This window comes from Pteropus alecto, unplaced genomic scaffold (assembly GCF_000325575.1).
Source record: "Pteropus alecto unplaced genomic scaffold, ASM32557v1 scaffold155, whole genome shotgun sequence".
Lineage (NCBI taxonomy): Eukaryota > Metazoa > Chordata > Mammalia > Chiroptera > Pteropodidae > Pteropus > Pteropus alecto.
Window position 1 is genome coordinate 18,618,172 of NW_006438113.1, and position 13,009 is coordinate 18,631,180.

General features: G+C 35.4%; 1 protein-coding gene and 1 pseudogene across 5 annotated transcripts in view; both read left to right on the forward strand.

The window, feature by feature from the left end:
* Positions 1 to 13,009, forward strand: part of JMJD1C (jumonji domain containing 1C) — a 302,235-nt gene that overhangs the window by 119,190 nt on the left and 170,036 nt on the right. The gene's annotated exons all lie outside the window — the stretch shown is intronic.
* Positions 5,697 to 6,426, forward strand: LOC102878414 (annotated as a pseudogene).

The following is a 13,009-nucleotide window of genomic DNA, read 5'->3' on the forward strand; positions in this document are numbered from 1 at the left end:
CATTGGGATAAATAACACTTAAGCAGTTAAGTCATCCAATATTTTAATTAAAACTAACATTTTTATTATGATGCCAGAATATCCACTATCTGAATAAGTATACTTATACTAAGATTGAGCACTTATTTTGAGATATAAGTATATATTTTTTCTGTTTCAGAAAGAAAATGATGCGATTCTAAGTCTTTTTTTTTTTAATTGAAATCTAGGGCCTACCATCATGTTAAGCATTTTATATTTAAAGAAAAAAATTACTCTAGGCTTATGAGAATCACCTAATTATGTGCTATATCCCTATCATGTACTTCACTGGTTCTATACATGTTTAAGATAACAGTTGTGATTACCAAGGGCCATTGCAAAGCCATCATTAGGTCTGTTCCAAGACATAGTTACACCACAGATCCTTGGTACTTAGGTTGGAGAGATCATTTGGATTGCTTTAGACCTCAGTTCCTTTGATCTTACTTAAGTTGAGTCAGAAACCATTCAAATTTCCTGGGTTGCCAAATTATTTTTCACATATTTTGGGGAATAGAGAGTTCTATGTGTGTGTTCTCTGTTAACATAAAGAGGATAACCTGTGCAGAAGAGATCAAAATGTAGAAAACATCTTTACTTATTTCCAATGACCTCTACCTAATAGGGCTAGAAAATCCATTAGTGGATTTATGTTAAAATGTAAAGACAATTTGTTTGACTTTTGGAGCCCCGTGTTAATCTTTTGGCTTCAAGATAGTAAATTTATGATTCGATTCTATGTCTCTTTCTCTGTCAAATGTACTGTAGTTATAAATAGGTTTTATTATGAATTTGTTGTGTCTTAATGATTTGTCTATCCTTTACATCCCCTGGATCCTTCAAAGTTGTACTAGTTCCTTATTACATGTAAATGTGTATTATGCTGGGCGCTGAGCTACCTAGAGTCCCTGCTCTAAAGTTATCTTCCATCCTGTTTTTTCCTTCTTAATATATGAAATGGTTATATACCTTCTTGTGACACTATTAAAGTCTCATTTTGACGCAGACTATTGCTTTCTCTGATTATTTTGAACAAAGGCATTATATGCCATATCACAGCCAATGGGAAAAACCTAATAGACTTCAGTTTTTAAATAAATAAGCTTTATTTTTTAGAGAAGTTTTATTTAGCTTTAGAGCAAAATTGAGCAGAAAGCAGTTTCCACATACCCTATCACCCTCAATCTCCCTCCACCATTTTCCTTATTTTAACATTTTGCATTAGTGTGGTAATTTTTTACAGTTGATGAGACAATATGTATACATTTTTATTAACAAAATTTACATTAGGGTTCACCCTTTGTGTTGTATAGTTCTATGGATTTCTACAAATGCATAATGTCATATATCTGCCATTACGGTATGGTACAAAATTGTTATATTGTCCAAAAAATTTCCTGTGCTCCCAACTATACAACTTTACCCCAAACAAACCACTGGCAACTGTTGATCTTTTTATTGTCTGTACTTTTGCCTTTTCCAGAATGTCATATGGTTGGAATCATGTAGTATATAGCCTTTTCAGAATAACTTCTTTCACTTAGCAATATACATTTAAGGTTCTTTCATTTGTTTTCATAGCTTGACAGCCTCGATAGTCCATTTCTTTCTATTGCTGAGTAATATTTTATTGTGTGGATGTACCACAACTTGTTTATTGTCTATTGACAGACATTTTGCTTGTTTCCAAATTTTGGTAATTATGAGTAAAGCTGGTCTATAGATGTTACATAAGTTATAACACATTTTCCATGAGAGCTTTCTAAAATACATTTCTGTATCATTTTAAACTATTCTGGATATAAATTTAGACTTTTTCTGTGTCTAAACATATTTATTACAAACTAGTAGGAGAGACAGACATTAAATATATACAGCATATTTCATTTGTATCACATGGTGTAAAAGGCAAGGTATGTGTTGCTATGAAAGTATATGGTAGAGGTTTTTTAACCTTTTGCATGTATTTTTCAGGTAAACAAATGTCCTTTTAATATTGAATTATAATACGGTAGTACTACTTTAGGACCAATTTTGAGTACTATGGTAAAAGGTTTTCTGTAGTCTCTGTTAAACTTTATATAGTTTTAGGGTGCTATGAAAGCATGTCCTTAGAGGCTTTCTCCCTGTTTTGTTTTTATAATCTGCTTTAGACTTGGAAATCATATAGTGTAGTTCATTATTATTATCTGTATAGTATGTCAATAAGCTCTGACTGAAAATGATAGAATTTGCCTTTGGGTAAAGTGCATTTGCCTTTAGTGAATAGCATTTGTAACATCTTTCTTGGCTCATTAGGAGCCTTTTGGCTCATTTCTAAGTTACTTTTTTCTAATAGATAGCGATACTATTTCCACATACAAATATTGTATTTAGAACTTAGTAGGTTTTCCCTAAAGTACATTTGTTTCCGCCTAAAAAAGTACACTTCTTTTAGTAGTTGTCTTTGTTAATAAAGTAGCATAATTCTCTATCCCAAATAATTAAATGTCTTATTAACATAAATTCAAACAGATCAATAAACAGAAGCATATTTTAATTTTACTAATCTGTTACCAATCTCCAGTGCTGAGTTCTTTATAAATAGTATAAAGAAAGGCCATTTACTACTATTTTACATTGTTATAGCAACTCTTTATTTCTGCGCTAACTTTCTGAAAATTCTGTTACAGAACGTAAGTGGGAGGAGTTAAAAATGCTAAACAAAGTAAAACCAGAAGTAATTTTCAGTAGTGTTAAAATAGGAAACAGAAATACTTGATTTTTCTTGTAAAATATCAAAGAAATAGTTTTACCTGTGGCTAAATAACTCTTTGAAAAGACTAAATGGAACACCAAATCTGTAAAAAAATATCAGTGATGATTTTGAGTTGCCCCAGGTACTTGATTGATTAACTGCCTATTACAGTATTTTCTGGGGCTCAGTTAAAGAAAGACCAATGGTTTATAGACAAGAACATAGTACAGTTTCTGTTATATACAGTGGAAGGAAAGTCCCAGCTTTTTTTTAAATAATATTTTTCATTTTTCAGTTATAGTTGACGTACAATATTGTATTAGTTTCAGATGTACAAATAGTGATTAGACATCTATATAATTCACAAACTGGTCACCTCAATAAATCCAGTGCCCCTGTGACACTGTACATAATTATTTTAATTACATTGACTGTATTCCTTATGATATATTTTATATCTCCATGACTATTTTGTAACTACCAATTTGTACTTAATCTTTTCTCCATTTTTCACTGACCTCCTTAACCCCCTCCCATCTGGTAATCCTCAAAATGTTCTCTGTATCTATGAGGTTTTTTTTTGGTTGGTTTGTTTATTTTGTTCTTTAGATTCCACACATACGTGAAGTCATGTGGCATTTATCTTTCTCTATCTAACTTACTCCACTCAACACAATACCTTCTAGATTCATCATGAAATATCTTTTTCCATCTCTTCACTTTCTTTCTGTGTATGTCTTTTAATCTAAAGTAAGTTTCTTGTAGGCAGCCTATGTAAGGGTCTTGTATTCTTATCCATTCAGTCACCCTGTCTTTTAATTGGAACATTTAATTCTTTTTCATTTGAAGTACTTGTTGATATGTAGTTATTGCAATTTTTTATTCATATTTGATACCTATTTTTTTCTTCCTCTTAAAGAAGTCCCTCCAACATTTCCTGTAATACTGTCTTGGTGGTGATGAACTCCTTTAGCTTTTTCTTGTCTGGAAAGCTCTTTATCTGTCCTTCGATTCTAAATGATAGCTTGGCTGGGTAGAGTAATCTTGATTGTAGGTCCTGAGTTTTCATCACTTTGAATATTTTGTGTCAAGCCCTTCTGGCGACAGAATGTAGATTAAAGGTTACCAAAGGACTCTGGGGAGGAGGGTAATGTGTGTTCTGGCATAACGGGTAAAAAGTTTCTGTTTGGGATGATAAAAAAAGTTTTGGGGATAGTGGTAATGGTGTAAAACACTAAATGTAATTAATACCACTCACTTGTACACTTAAAATGGTTAAAGTGGTTAATTTTATGTTATATTTTACCACAAAATTTTTTATAAAGCTGAATTTTAATTTAATTTTGTATTGCATTTTCTAATTAATGATGAGGATGGCAAATAAATGTCCTTGTTAACTTGTTTGAGTGACTTTTCCTTCTTCTGTCTACTAACTAAGCTTGATGGACAGAGGGAGTGTTTGGGTACTGTTTAAAGATACATAATTCTTACTACCCAGTGATCTCCAAAGAGAATATTATAAAAGTATTGTCTCCAGAGAGGGTAGACATTACCTTCTTACATTTAATGAAATAGAGCAAAAATTCAGCTTTTTATATCTAGTCTTCTATTTCCTTCCCTTGCCCCATATAAAACAGAATGAGACTAAGGTCAAAGTGAATGCTCCTTAAGCCTTCAAGGATGTCTATCCTTCATGGATAATTTACTTGTTTCTTCTCTCTATTCATTTCTTCTCTCTTTTGAGTTTTTCCTTGGATTGTTGCAGTTTGTAGCCTAATGTTCATCAAAGGTTCTTCTCTTCACACACTTTATTGTGGTTGGGCATCATCTACTTTAGTGTTTGGGTCTTTGATGATTATCATTTCGGGCTATTAAAAAACCTTTTTTTTCATGCTTACCTCTGAAGTCATGGCAATGCAGCTGATAGTTAAGAATTCTAAGTGACCTGTGAATAAATGGAAAGAATACAGTGTGTGAATTCCTGCATTGAGATTAGTGTGAAAAACATGTCAGTTTATAGCACATGTGCTCTGTAGGCCTGCCTTATATTTTGTGTAGTACTTGTAAAGACTGATGTAACTCAAAAACTATTGTTTTTTTATAACTAAAGGAGACACAGCTCCTTAAAACACTAAAACTCAGTTTCCATTAAGAAATTATAATTGTAAATCTTAATATTAGTTAAAAATCATTAATCCAAAAGCTACTTAATATTGTTTCAAACTGTTTATACCTTGAATTGTGCCAGAATATTTCTCAGGTTTAATTCTAAAATTTCAGTTCATTATTTTTTTAAGATCAACCAATTTCTTTAAAATAATTCTTAGAATTATTGATTATTGCCCAACATTTTCTTCTTAAGCGTGGGCTGGTTCATATGAGTGCCTATTAATTTTGAACCTCTTAATGTTATAATTGTTCAGACTTTTGGAGTGACCTAAAATTATGGTTACATTTCTTTACTTTTTGTGTAAAGTGGAATTAAATTAAAAAGATGAGTGTTGCCTTGTTTTGTTCTCTAATTTATATGAAATTATTTTCTTAATGTCTTTTTAGCTATTAAATGAATTCACCAAATGATTTTAATTTTCTAGAAATTAGAAAATTAATAATCTAGAAAGCTTATTTTAAATATGATTCTAAACCAGTAATAATACTATTTAAACCGTGTTGGTTTATCATATCCTTCTATTTGATTACTTACTTTTATATAAAATATCTGCTTACAATATATCTTTTGAAATAAATGCTTTATTCATTTAGACAGTGGTAAACTAAATGTCACTATTTTTTTAATTTGATAATTTGATTTTTAACATGTATGAACTTTAGACGATGGTTAAACATTTCTGGTTTTGTAAAGGCATAAGATAATATTTATGTTTTCAATGAAAAAGACTTTAGACTGACTCTATGAGGCAGTGGCGACGATGAGAGGATGAACAAGTTCAGTAGATTGAAAGACAGTGACATTCTGACCACGATCATAATGAAGAAAACAGTGTGCAAAAAGATGGTGAGAAGGAAAAAACAAAATGAGACAAGAGTCAGAGCAGCAGCAAGAAGAAGGCTATTGTTACAGGACCAACAGAGCATCCACTGCAATACAACTACATTTTCTGGTACTCCAGAAACATCCCCAGCTTTCCCACCGCTCAGAAGAGCTGTGAACAGAATATTAGACAGATTGGCACCTTTGTCTCTGTGGAGCAGTTCTGGAGGTTTTACAGCCACATGGTATATCCCATGACAGGCCACAGTGACTTCCATCTCTTCAAAGAAAGAGTTAAACCCACATAGGAGGATGATGCAAAAAAATAAAAAATAGTGGCAAGTAGATTATTTGGCTATGAAGGGGCTTGGCATCCTGATGCTGGGAGAATCTCATCTTGGCTATATTTGTGGAACAGTTCATGGTTGGGGAGGTGGTCTGTGGGGCTGTGGTCTCTGTCCGGTTTCAGTATGGCATTATTTCAATATGGTATTAGACTGCCAAGGACCAAGAAACCAGAGCCCGAATCCAGAGTACACTACAGTAAGTGCTTAACTTACCTCCCCGCACTATTATGAAATATAAAACCACAAGACAGCATCAAAATGCCAGGCAGGCTAGGTCCCCAAAGGCTACTTTTTCAAAACCTCTGAAGCCACGGTTGAATGTGCCATGACCCTCTCCCTTTCTGGATGGCACCATCGAAGCTAGCATCATTGGAATTTCTTATTCTGTTGGCTTGCTACCTAGAAGATCCTTCTGTCCTGGACAAAAAGAATTGTAAGAGCAGTGGCAACAGTAACAGCTGAAATCACTAATCTTTATGAAATCATTAGCTGAAATGGTGCTAAAGTAAAAAAAAAAGTTTAGATTTACTATATTACATTTTAAACACCATTGATTTAATATTGCATGCAAAATTTTTGAGTATTTGGGCAGACAGGACCAGTTTTTGGCTTCCTTGATTTTTTATTACCAAATTATTTATATAGGTTTGTAGATAGGTAAATCTTGTGGAGAAACTAATCCATTTTTTTCCTATAGCGCTGTTTTTTAGAGCAATATTCTGTTCCATTAGGTATCCCATGATAGAAGATTTTATGGATAAGTAAATTGGGAAAATCTCATGATAAACTTTCTTATTAATAATACATACTGAACATTGGCATATTAAAAGCCTTGAGAATACTTTTAATAAAGTTAGACATTTGTTACTTTAACTTATGTGTTCATAAACTTTGTTCAATACTTACTTGGCTTCCCTCATACTTATTTATATACAAAAAATGATGATTTTGTAATGTAGACTGTACTTTGAGAATGTTAGTATAGTCTAATGCTTTTTTTTGTCTTTATTAAAATATAATAGACAATTAGTTTCTTGTATTTACATTGTACAATTCAATGAAGTTTTTTTCTGCTTATAGTTAGCATACAATAATATACCAGTTTCAGTTGTATATTATAGTGATGAGAGATCTATATATCTTGTAAAGTGATCACCCCACTAAATCTGGTACCTCTCTTTCCCCTTACATATTAATTACAACATTATTAACCATCTTCCCCATGCTATACTCTACATCTCCATGTCTATTCTGCAACTATTCATTTGTACCTCTTAATCACTTTGCCTTTTTTTTTGTCCCCTCAACCACCCTCCAATCTAGTATCCCTCTAAATATTCTATCTGTGAGTTTATTTCCGCTTTTGTTGTTGTTGTTGATTATGTTCTTTAGATTCTACATGTACACAAAACCATGTGATATTTGTATTACTCTGTCCGACCCACTTCATTCAGTGCAATACCCTCTGGTCCATCAAGGCAATATCTTTTTCCATCCCCTTCCTTTTAGTCTGTTATGTGTCTTTTAATCTGAAGTGAGTCTCTTGTAGGCAGCATATGTAGGAGTTTTGTTTTCTTATCCATTCAGCCACTCTGTCTTTTGGTTGGAGTGCTTAATTCTTTTCCATTTGAAGTACTTGTTGATAGGAATGTAGTTATTACCGTTCTTGATTCTTGTTTTTGGTACATGTTTTTTCTCCTTAAAGTAGTCTCTCCAACATTTCCTGTGATACTGGCTTGGCGATGATAAATTCTTTGAGCTTATTTTTGTCTGAGAAGCTCTTTATCTGTCCTTCAACTCTAAATGATATGTTTGCTGGGTAAAGTATTCTTGGTTGTAGATCCTGGTCTTCATCATGTCGAATATTTTGTGCCAGGCTCTTCTGTCCTGTATAGTTTCTTTTGAAAAATCAGCTGCCAGGCTGATGAGTGCTCCCTTGTAGGTAACTAACTGCTTTTTTCTTGCTGCTTTTAAGATTCTCTGTTTGTATTTATCTTTTGGCATTTTAATTATGATATGTCTTGGTTTGGACCTCTTTGGGTTCCTGGTTTTTTGAGATTCTCTGAGCTTCCTGGAGTTTTATGTCTCTTTCCTTTACCAGGTTAGGGAAGTTTTCCATCATTATTTCTTCAAATATATATTCAACTTCTTGTTCTCCCTCTTCAGGTACCCCTATGACATGGATATTTTTTACCTTTATTAGTGTCCCATAGGCTCCTTAAAGTATTATTATATTCTTGGCTTCTTTTTTCATGCCATTCTGATTGAGTGTCCTTGGCTTCCCTATACTCTGTATAGGTCATTTGATCCTCTTCTTTATTCACTGTTTATTCCATTTAATATACTTCTCCTCTCATTTCTGACTGGTTCCCTTTCATAATGTCCATTTTTATGTTTTTTTCCTCTCTTTGTTGAAGTTCTCACTGAATTAATCCACCCTTCTCATAAGTTCACTGAGCAAGTTTGTAACCAGTATTTTGAACTCTGCCTTTGTTATTTCTGGATCTCTGTTCTGTTTTCTCATATGGTATCTGCTTCTTTGTCTTCCTATTTTGGCTGCCTTTCTGTGTCTGTTTCTATGTCCTAAGCAAAGCTCCTAAGTCTTCTAGTCTTATTAGTGCGACTTTGTGTGGTAGATATCCAGGGGGACAGTCCTGAGAGGGTTCAGCTGCACATTGAATTTAGCCCAAGCCTGTGCCTCTCCCGGGTCGCCTGTTAAGATTCAGTAAGCATTCCACAGAGGATATGCCAGAAACTGAGGCAAGCTGCCACCAGTGTGAGTCTAGGCGCTGCTCAGCAAGGAGCACCTGACTCACTGAGGACACACCTGGATGTGGCTTGGGTGGGGCCATGAGTTGGGAGAGGCAGAGTTTCAGGGAATCCTCTGGGTGGAGCGACCTGTGTTTTCCAGTTTGATGACGTCTCCTCTGGTGGTGCAGAGCCTGCACACTGGGAGAGGAGAGGGCTCAATAGAGGAATAATGGATACCATAGGCACTTCTCTACAGAGAGTCATGCCTCGGCCCTTACTCCAAAAACTCGGTGTTTCCCTGTAAGTCTCTGGTGCCTCCTGCACAGCTGAACCAGCGCTGGTGCTCATAGCAAGCAGGTGCATCACTGCGAAAGTCTACTTGCAGACATGGCCCCTTTAAGAGGCGTCTGGGGCTGCTGGCAGCCATGCTGCTGCTATGGCCTCTGTCCCATTCAGCCACTTGGGACCAGGCAGTTTCGCATCCTCGCCACATCCTACCTTCTGCGCTTGTAGGATGATTTCTTAGATTTCTCTCTAGTTGTATGGTTTATTCATCTAGATTCCAGGTGATTTTTCCTTGCTGTTTGTTCCTTGTTTCTGTCTCAACTTCGATTTGGTCACCAGAGAGATGAACAGAGCCTCTGTCCTCTACGCCATTCCCCTTCTCCCTCCCCCAAATGCTTTTATTTTTAACATGAAAGGTTTTTAGAGGCCAAGTAGTTTTAGCCTATGATTGCTGGGTGGTTTTGGCAGAACCAAACCTGAGACCTCTTCATAGTTCTCACGTGATGTGTAGCTCACTCTTACTTTAGAGTAAATAAAAGATGAAGTCTAGGTTGCACCAAGTTGATATGATATGAATATTATTATTATTATTGAAACTAAACCAAATTTGTTTTTATCACTTGATTTTGCAATAGAAGCACGTCTGATTTTTTTTAATGTCATTGGATATAGTATATATTGTTAAAGAATAGAGTTTTTCTTAGTTACTGGTCATTGTTTTATGTTTCTAGAAAAATAAATAAGGCGTTCTTATAGGACCTTACAAAAGTTATAGTTATTGATGAGTTTTAACTTCAAAAAGTTTACTCTATCATACTAATCTGAATTTTTTTCCAATGAGTGTATTAGATTTTTATATAGCTAATATTTTTACTATTCCCACAGTTTTAAAAAATTAACAATATAACAATCAAAATAATGACTGTGGCTTTTTTAGAAGTCCTAAAATAAAATGGCAGAGCTGAAATTACAATTTAGTCTAAAATGATAATTCTTTTTTCCCCGAGCTTTATTGAAATCTAATAGACAATGAGTTGCTCATATTTACATTGTACAATTCAATGAGTTTTTTTCAGTTATAGTTGGCATACAATAATATATTAGTTTCAGTTATACAGCATAGTGGTTAGAGCAAGTGATCACCTCACTAAATCTAGTACCCTTCTTCTCCCTTACATATTTATGACAATGTTATTGACCATTTTCCTTATGCTACATTTGTATCTCCATGACTATTTTGCAACTATCCATTTGTATTTCTTAATCCTTTTGCCCTTTTTCACCATCTCACCATCCCCCCAAAACCCTTCCTGTCAGTAGCTCTCAAAATATTCTCAGTATCTATGAGTTTGTTTCTGTTGTTGTTATTGTTGTTATTTTGTTCTTTAGATTCTGTATGTATGTGAAATTATGTGGTATTTGTCTTTATCTGACTTACTCCATGTAGCGCAATACTCTCTAGGTCCATCAAGGCAATATCTTTTTCATTCCCTGCCTTTTAGTCTGTATGTGTCTTTTAATCTGAAGTGAGTCTCTTATAGGCAGCATATGTAGGGGTCTTGTTTTCTTATCCATTCAGCCGCCCTATCATTTGTTTGGAGCACTTAATTCTGTTCCATTTAAGCTAGTCGTTGATAGATATGTAGTTATTACCATTTTTATTCATGATTTTGATACATGTTTTTTCTTCTTAAAGAAGTCCCTCCACCATTTCCTGGCTTGGTGTTAATGAATTCCTTTAGCTTATTTTTGTCTGGAAGCTCTTTATATGTCCTTCAACTCGAAATGATAACTTTGCTAGGTAAAGTATTCTTGGTTGTAGATCCTGGTCTTCATCATGTCAAATATTTTGTGCCAAGCCCTTCTGTCCTGCATAGTTTCTTTTGAAAACTCAGCTGCCAGGCTGATGGGTGCTCCCTTATAGGCAACTAACTGCTTTTCTCTTGCTGCTTTTAAGATTCTCTGTATTTAACCTTTGGCACTTTAATTATGATATGTCTTGGTGTAGGCCTCTTTGTGTTCCTGGTTTTGGGGATTCTCTGAGCTTCCTGGGGTTTTATGTCTATTTCCTTTACCAGGTTAGGGTAGTTTTCCATCATTATTTCTTCAAATAGCTTTTCCACTCATGTTCTTCCTCTCCTCTTTCAGGTACTCTTATTAAATAGACGTTTTCACACTTAATTTTGTCCTATGGACTCCTTAAAGTATTATTATATTCTTGATTTCTTTTTCCTGCCTTTCTGATTGGGTGACCTTGGCTTCACCATCCTCTATATTGGTGGTTTGGTCCTCTTCTTCATCCACTCTGTTCATTCCTTCTAGTATACTGTTTGTCTTAGATAATGTAGTGTTCATTTCTGACTGGTTCCCTTTTATAATTTCCATTTCCATTTTTATGTTTTTTATCTCTTTGTTAAAGTTCTCACTGAGTTCATCTACTCTTCCCCTAAGTTCATTGGGCATTTTTATAACCAGTGTTTAGAACTCTGCATCTGTTAGATTGCTTGACTCCATTATTCCTGGATCTCTGTTCTGTTCTTTCATATGGTTTCTGCTGCTTTGTCTTCCCATTTTGGCTGCCTTTCTGTGTCTGTTTCTATGTACTAAGCAAAGCTCCTAAGTCTCTCGGTCTTATTAATGTGGCTTTATGTGGTAGGTGTCCAGTGGCACAGTCTTGAGAGGGTTTCAGTTGCAGGCCAAGTTTAGCCCTAGCCTGTGTCCCTCTGGGGCCACCTGTTAATATTCAGCAAACAATCCCCAGATGCGTTGCTCATAATTGCCTCAAGAGGACATGCCAGAAACCAAGGTCAGCTGCCACCAGTGTGGATCTTGGCGCTTGCCCTGTAAGTTGCACAGAACTCACCAAGGACACAACTGGATATGGCTTGAGGAGGGCCCTGATTTGGGGAAGGCAGAATTTCAAGGATTCCTCTGGGTGGAGCAACCTCTGTTACCCAGTTTGATGACATCTCAGATATGGCGGTACTGTATCAGTGCACTGGGAGAGGGGAAGGCTCAACAGACGAACAATGGATACTGCCTGCACTTCTGCTTGGGTGAAAGCCTTGCCTCTGTCCCTTACTTTGACAACTCATTGTCCTTGTTAGTCCCTGGTGCCCCCTGAACAGCTGTCAGGCGCTGGTGCTCAGAGCCAGGAGGTCCGTCACTGTGAAAGTCTGGTCGCGGACACAGTCCCTTTAAGAGTAATGTCTGTAGCTGCCAGCTGCCACTTCCACAGCCTCTCTCCCACTCAGCCACTCAAGATCAGGCAGCCTCACATCCTCACCACGTCCTACCTTCTCCCATTGCAGGGTGATTTCTTATTTCTCTTACTGGTTGTAGGGCTTGTTCATCTAGACCCCAGGCAACTCTGCTTACTGTTTGCTCTGTGTTTCGTCATAACTTTGATGTGGTCATAAGAACAGATGAGCAAAGCCTCTATCATCTATACCATTTTGACTTCTAAAGTGATAATTCTTAGCTTTAATGTTATATTATTTTTATATATGTAAATTGAATATAGGTCTCCAAACTAAGTGACCAGAAACCATGTAGAAGAGATTCTCCACATAAGCAATGATTGTGTTTGAAAAGTTCGAAGGTTAGGTCAATTTTAATGAGCAAAATAGTGGAAACTGAATTGCATGACTGCTGCTTATACTTTATTCTTCTTGCCAGTGGTTCCTCTGACAGGCTGACAGCTCTTCATCCAGTGCTAGCTTTTACACATATATAAAACTGAGAATTTGTGCATGTTAGCTTCTGTTGTAGAAGACATGTATTAAATGAGAAATGTGATAGTTTTTTAATTACTGGCCACCCGTTCTTAGAATTCATTGTTCTAACATCTTGGGCTAGAAAAAGTATTTACCACAG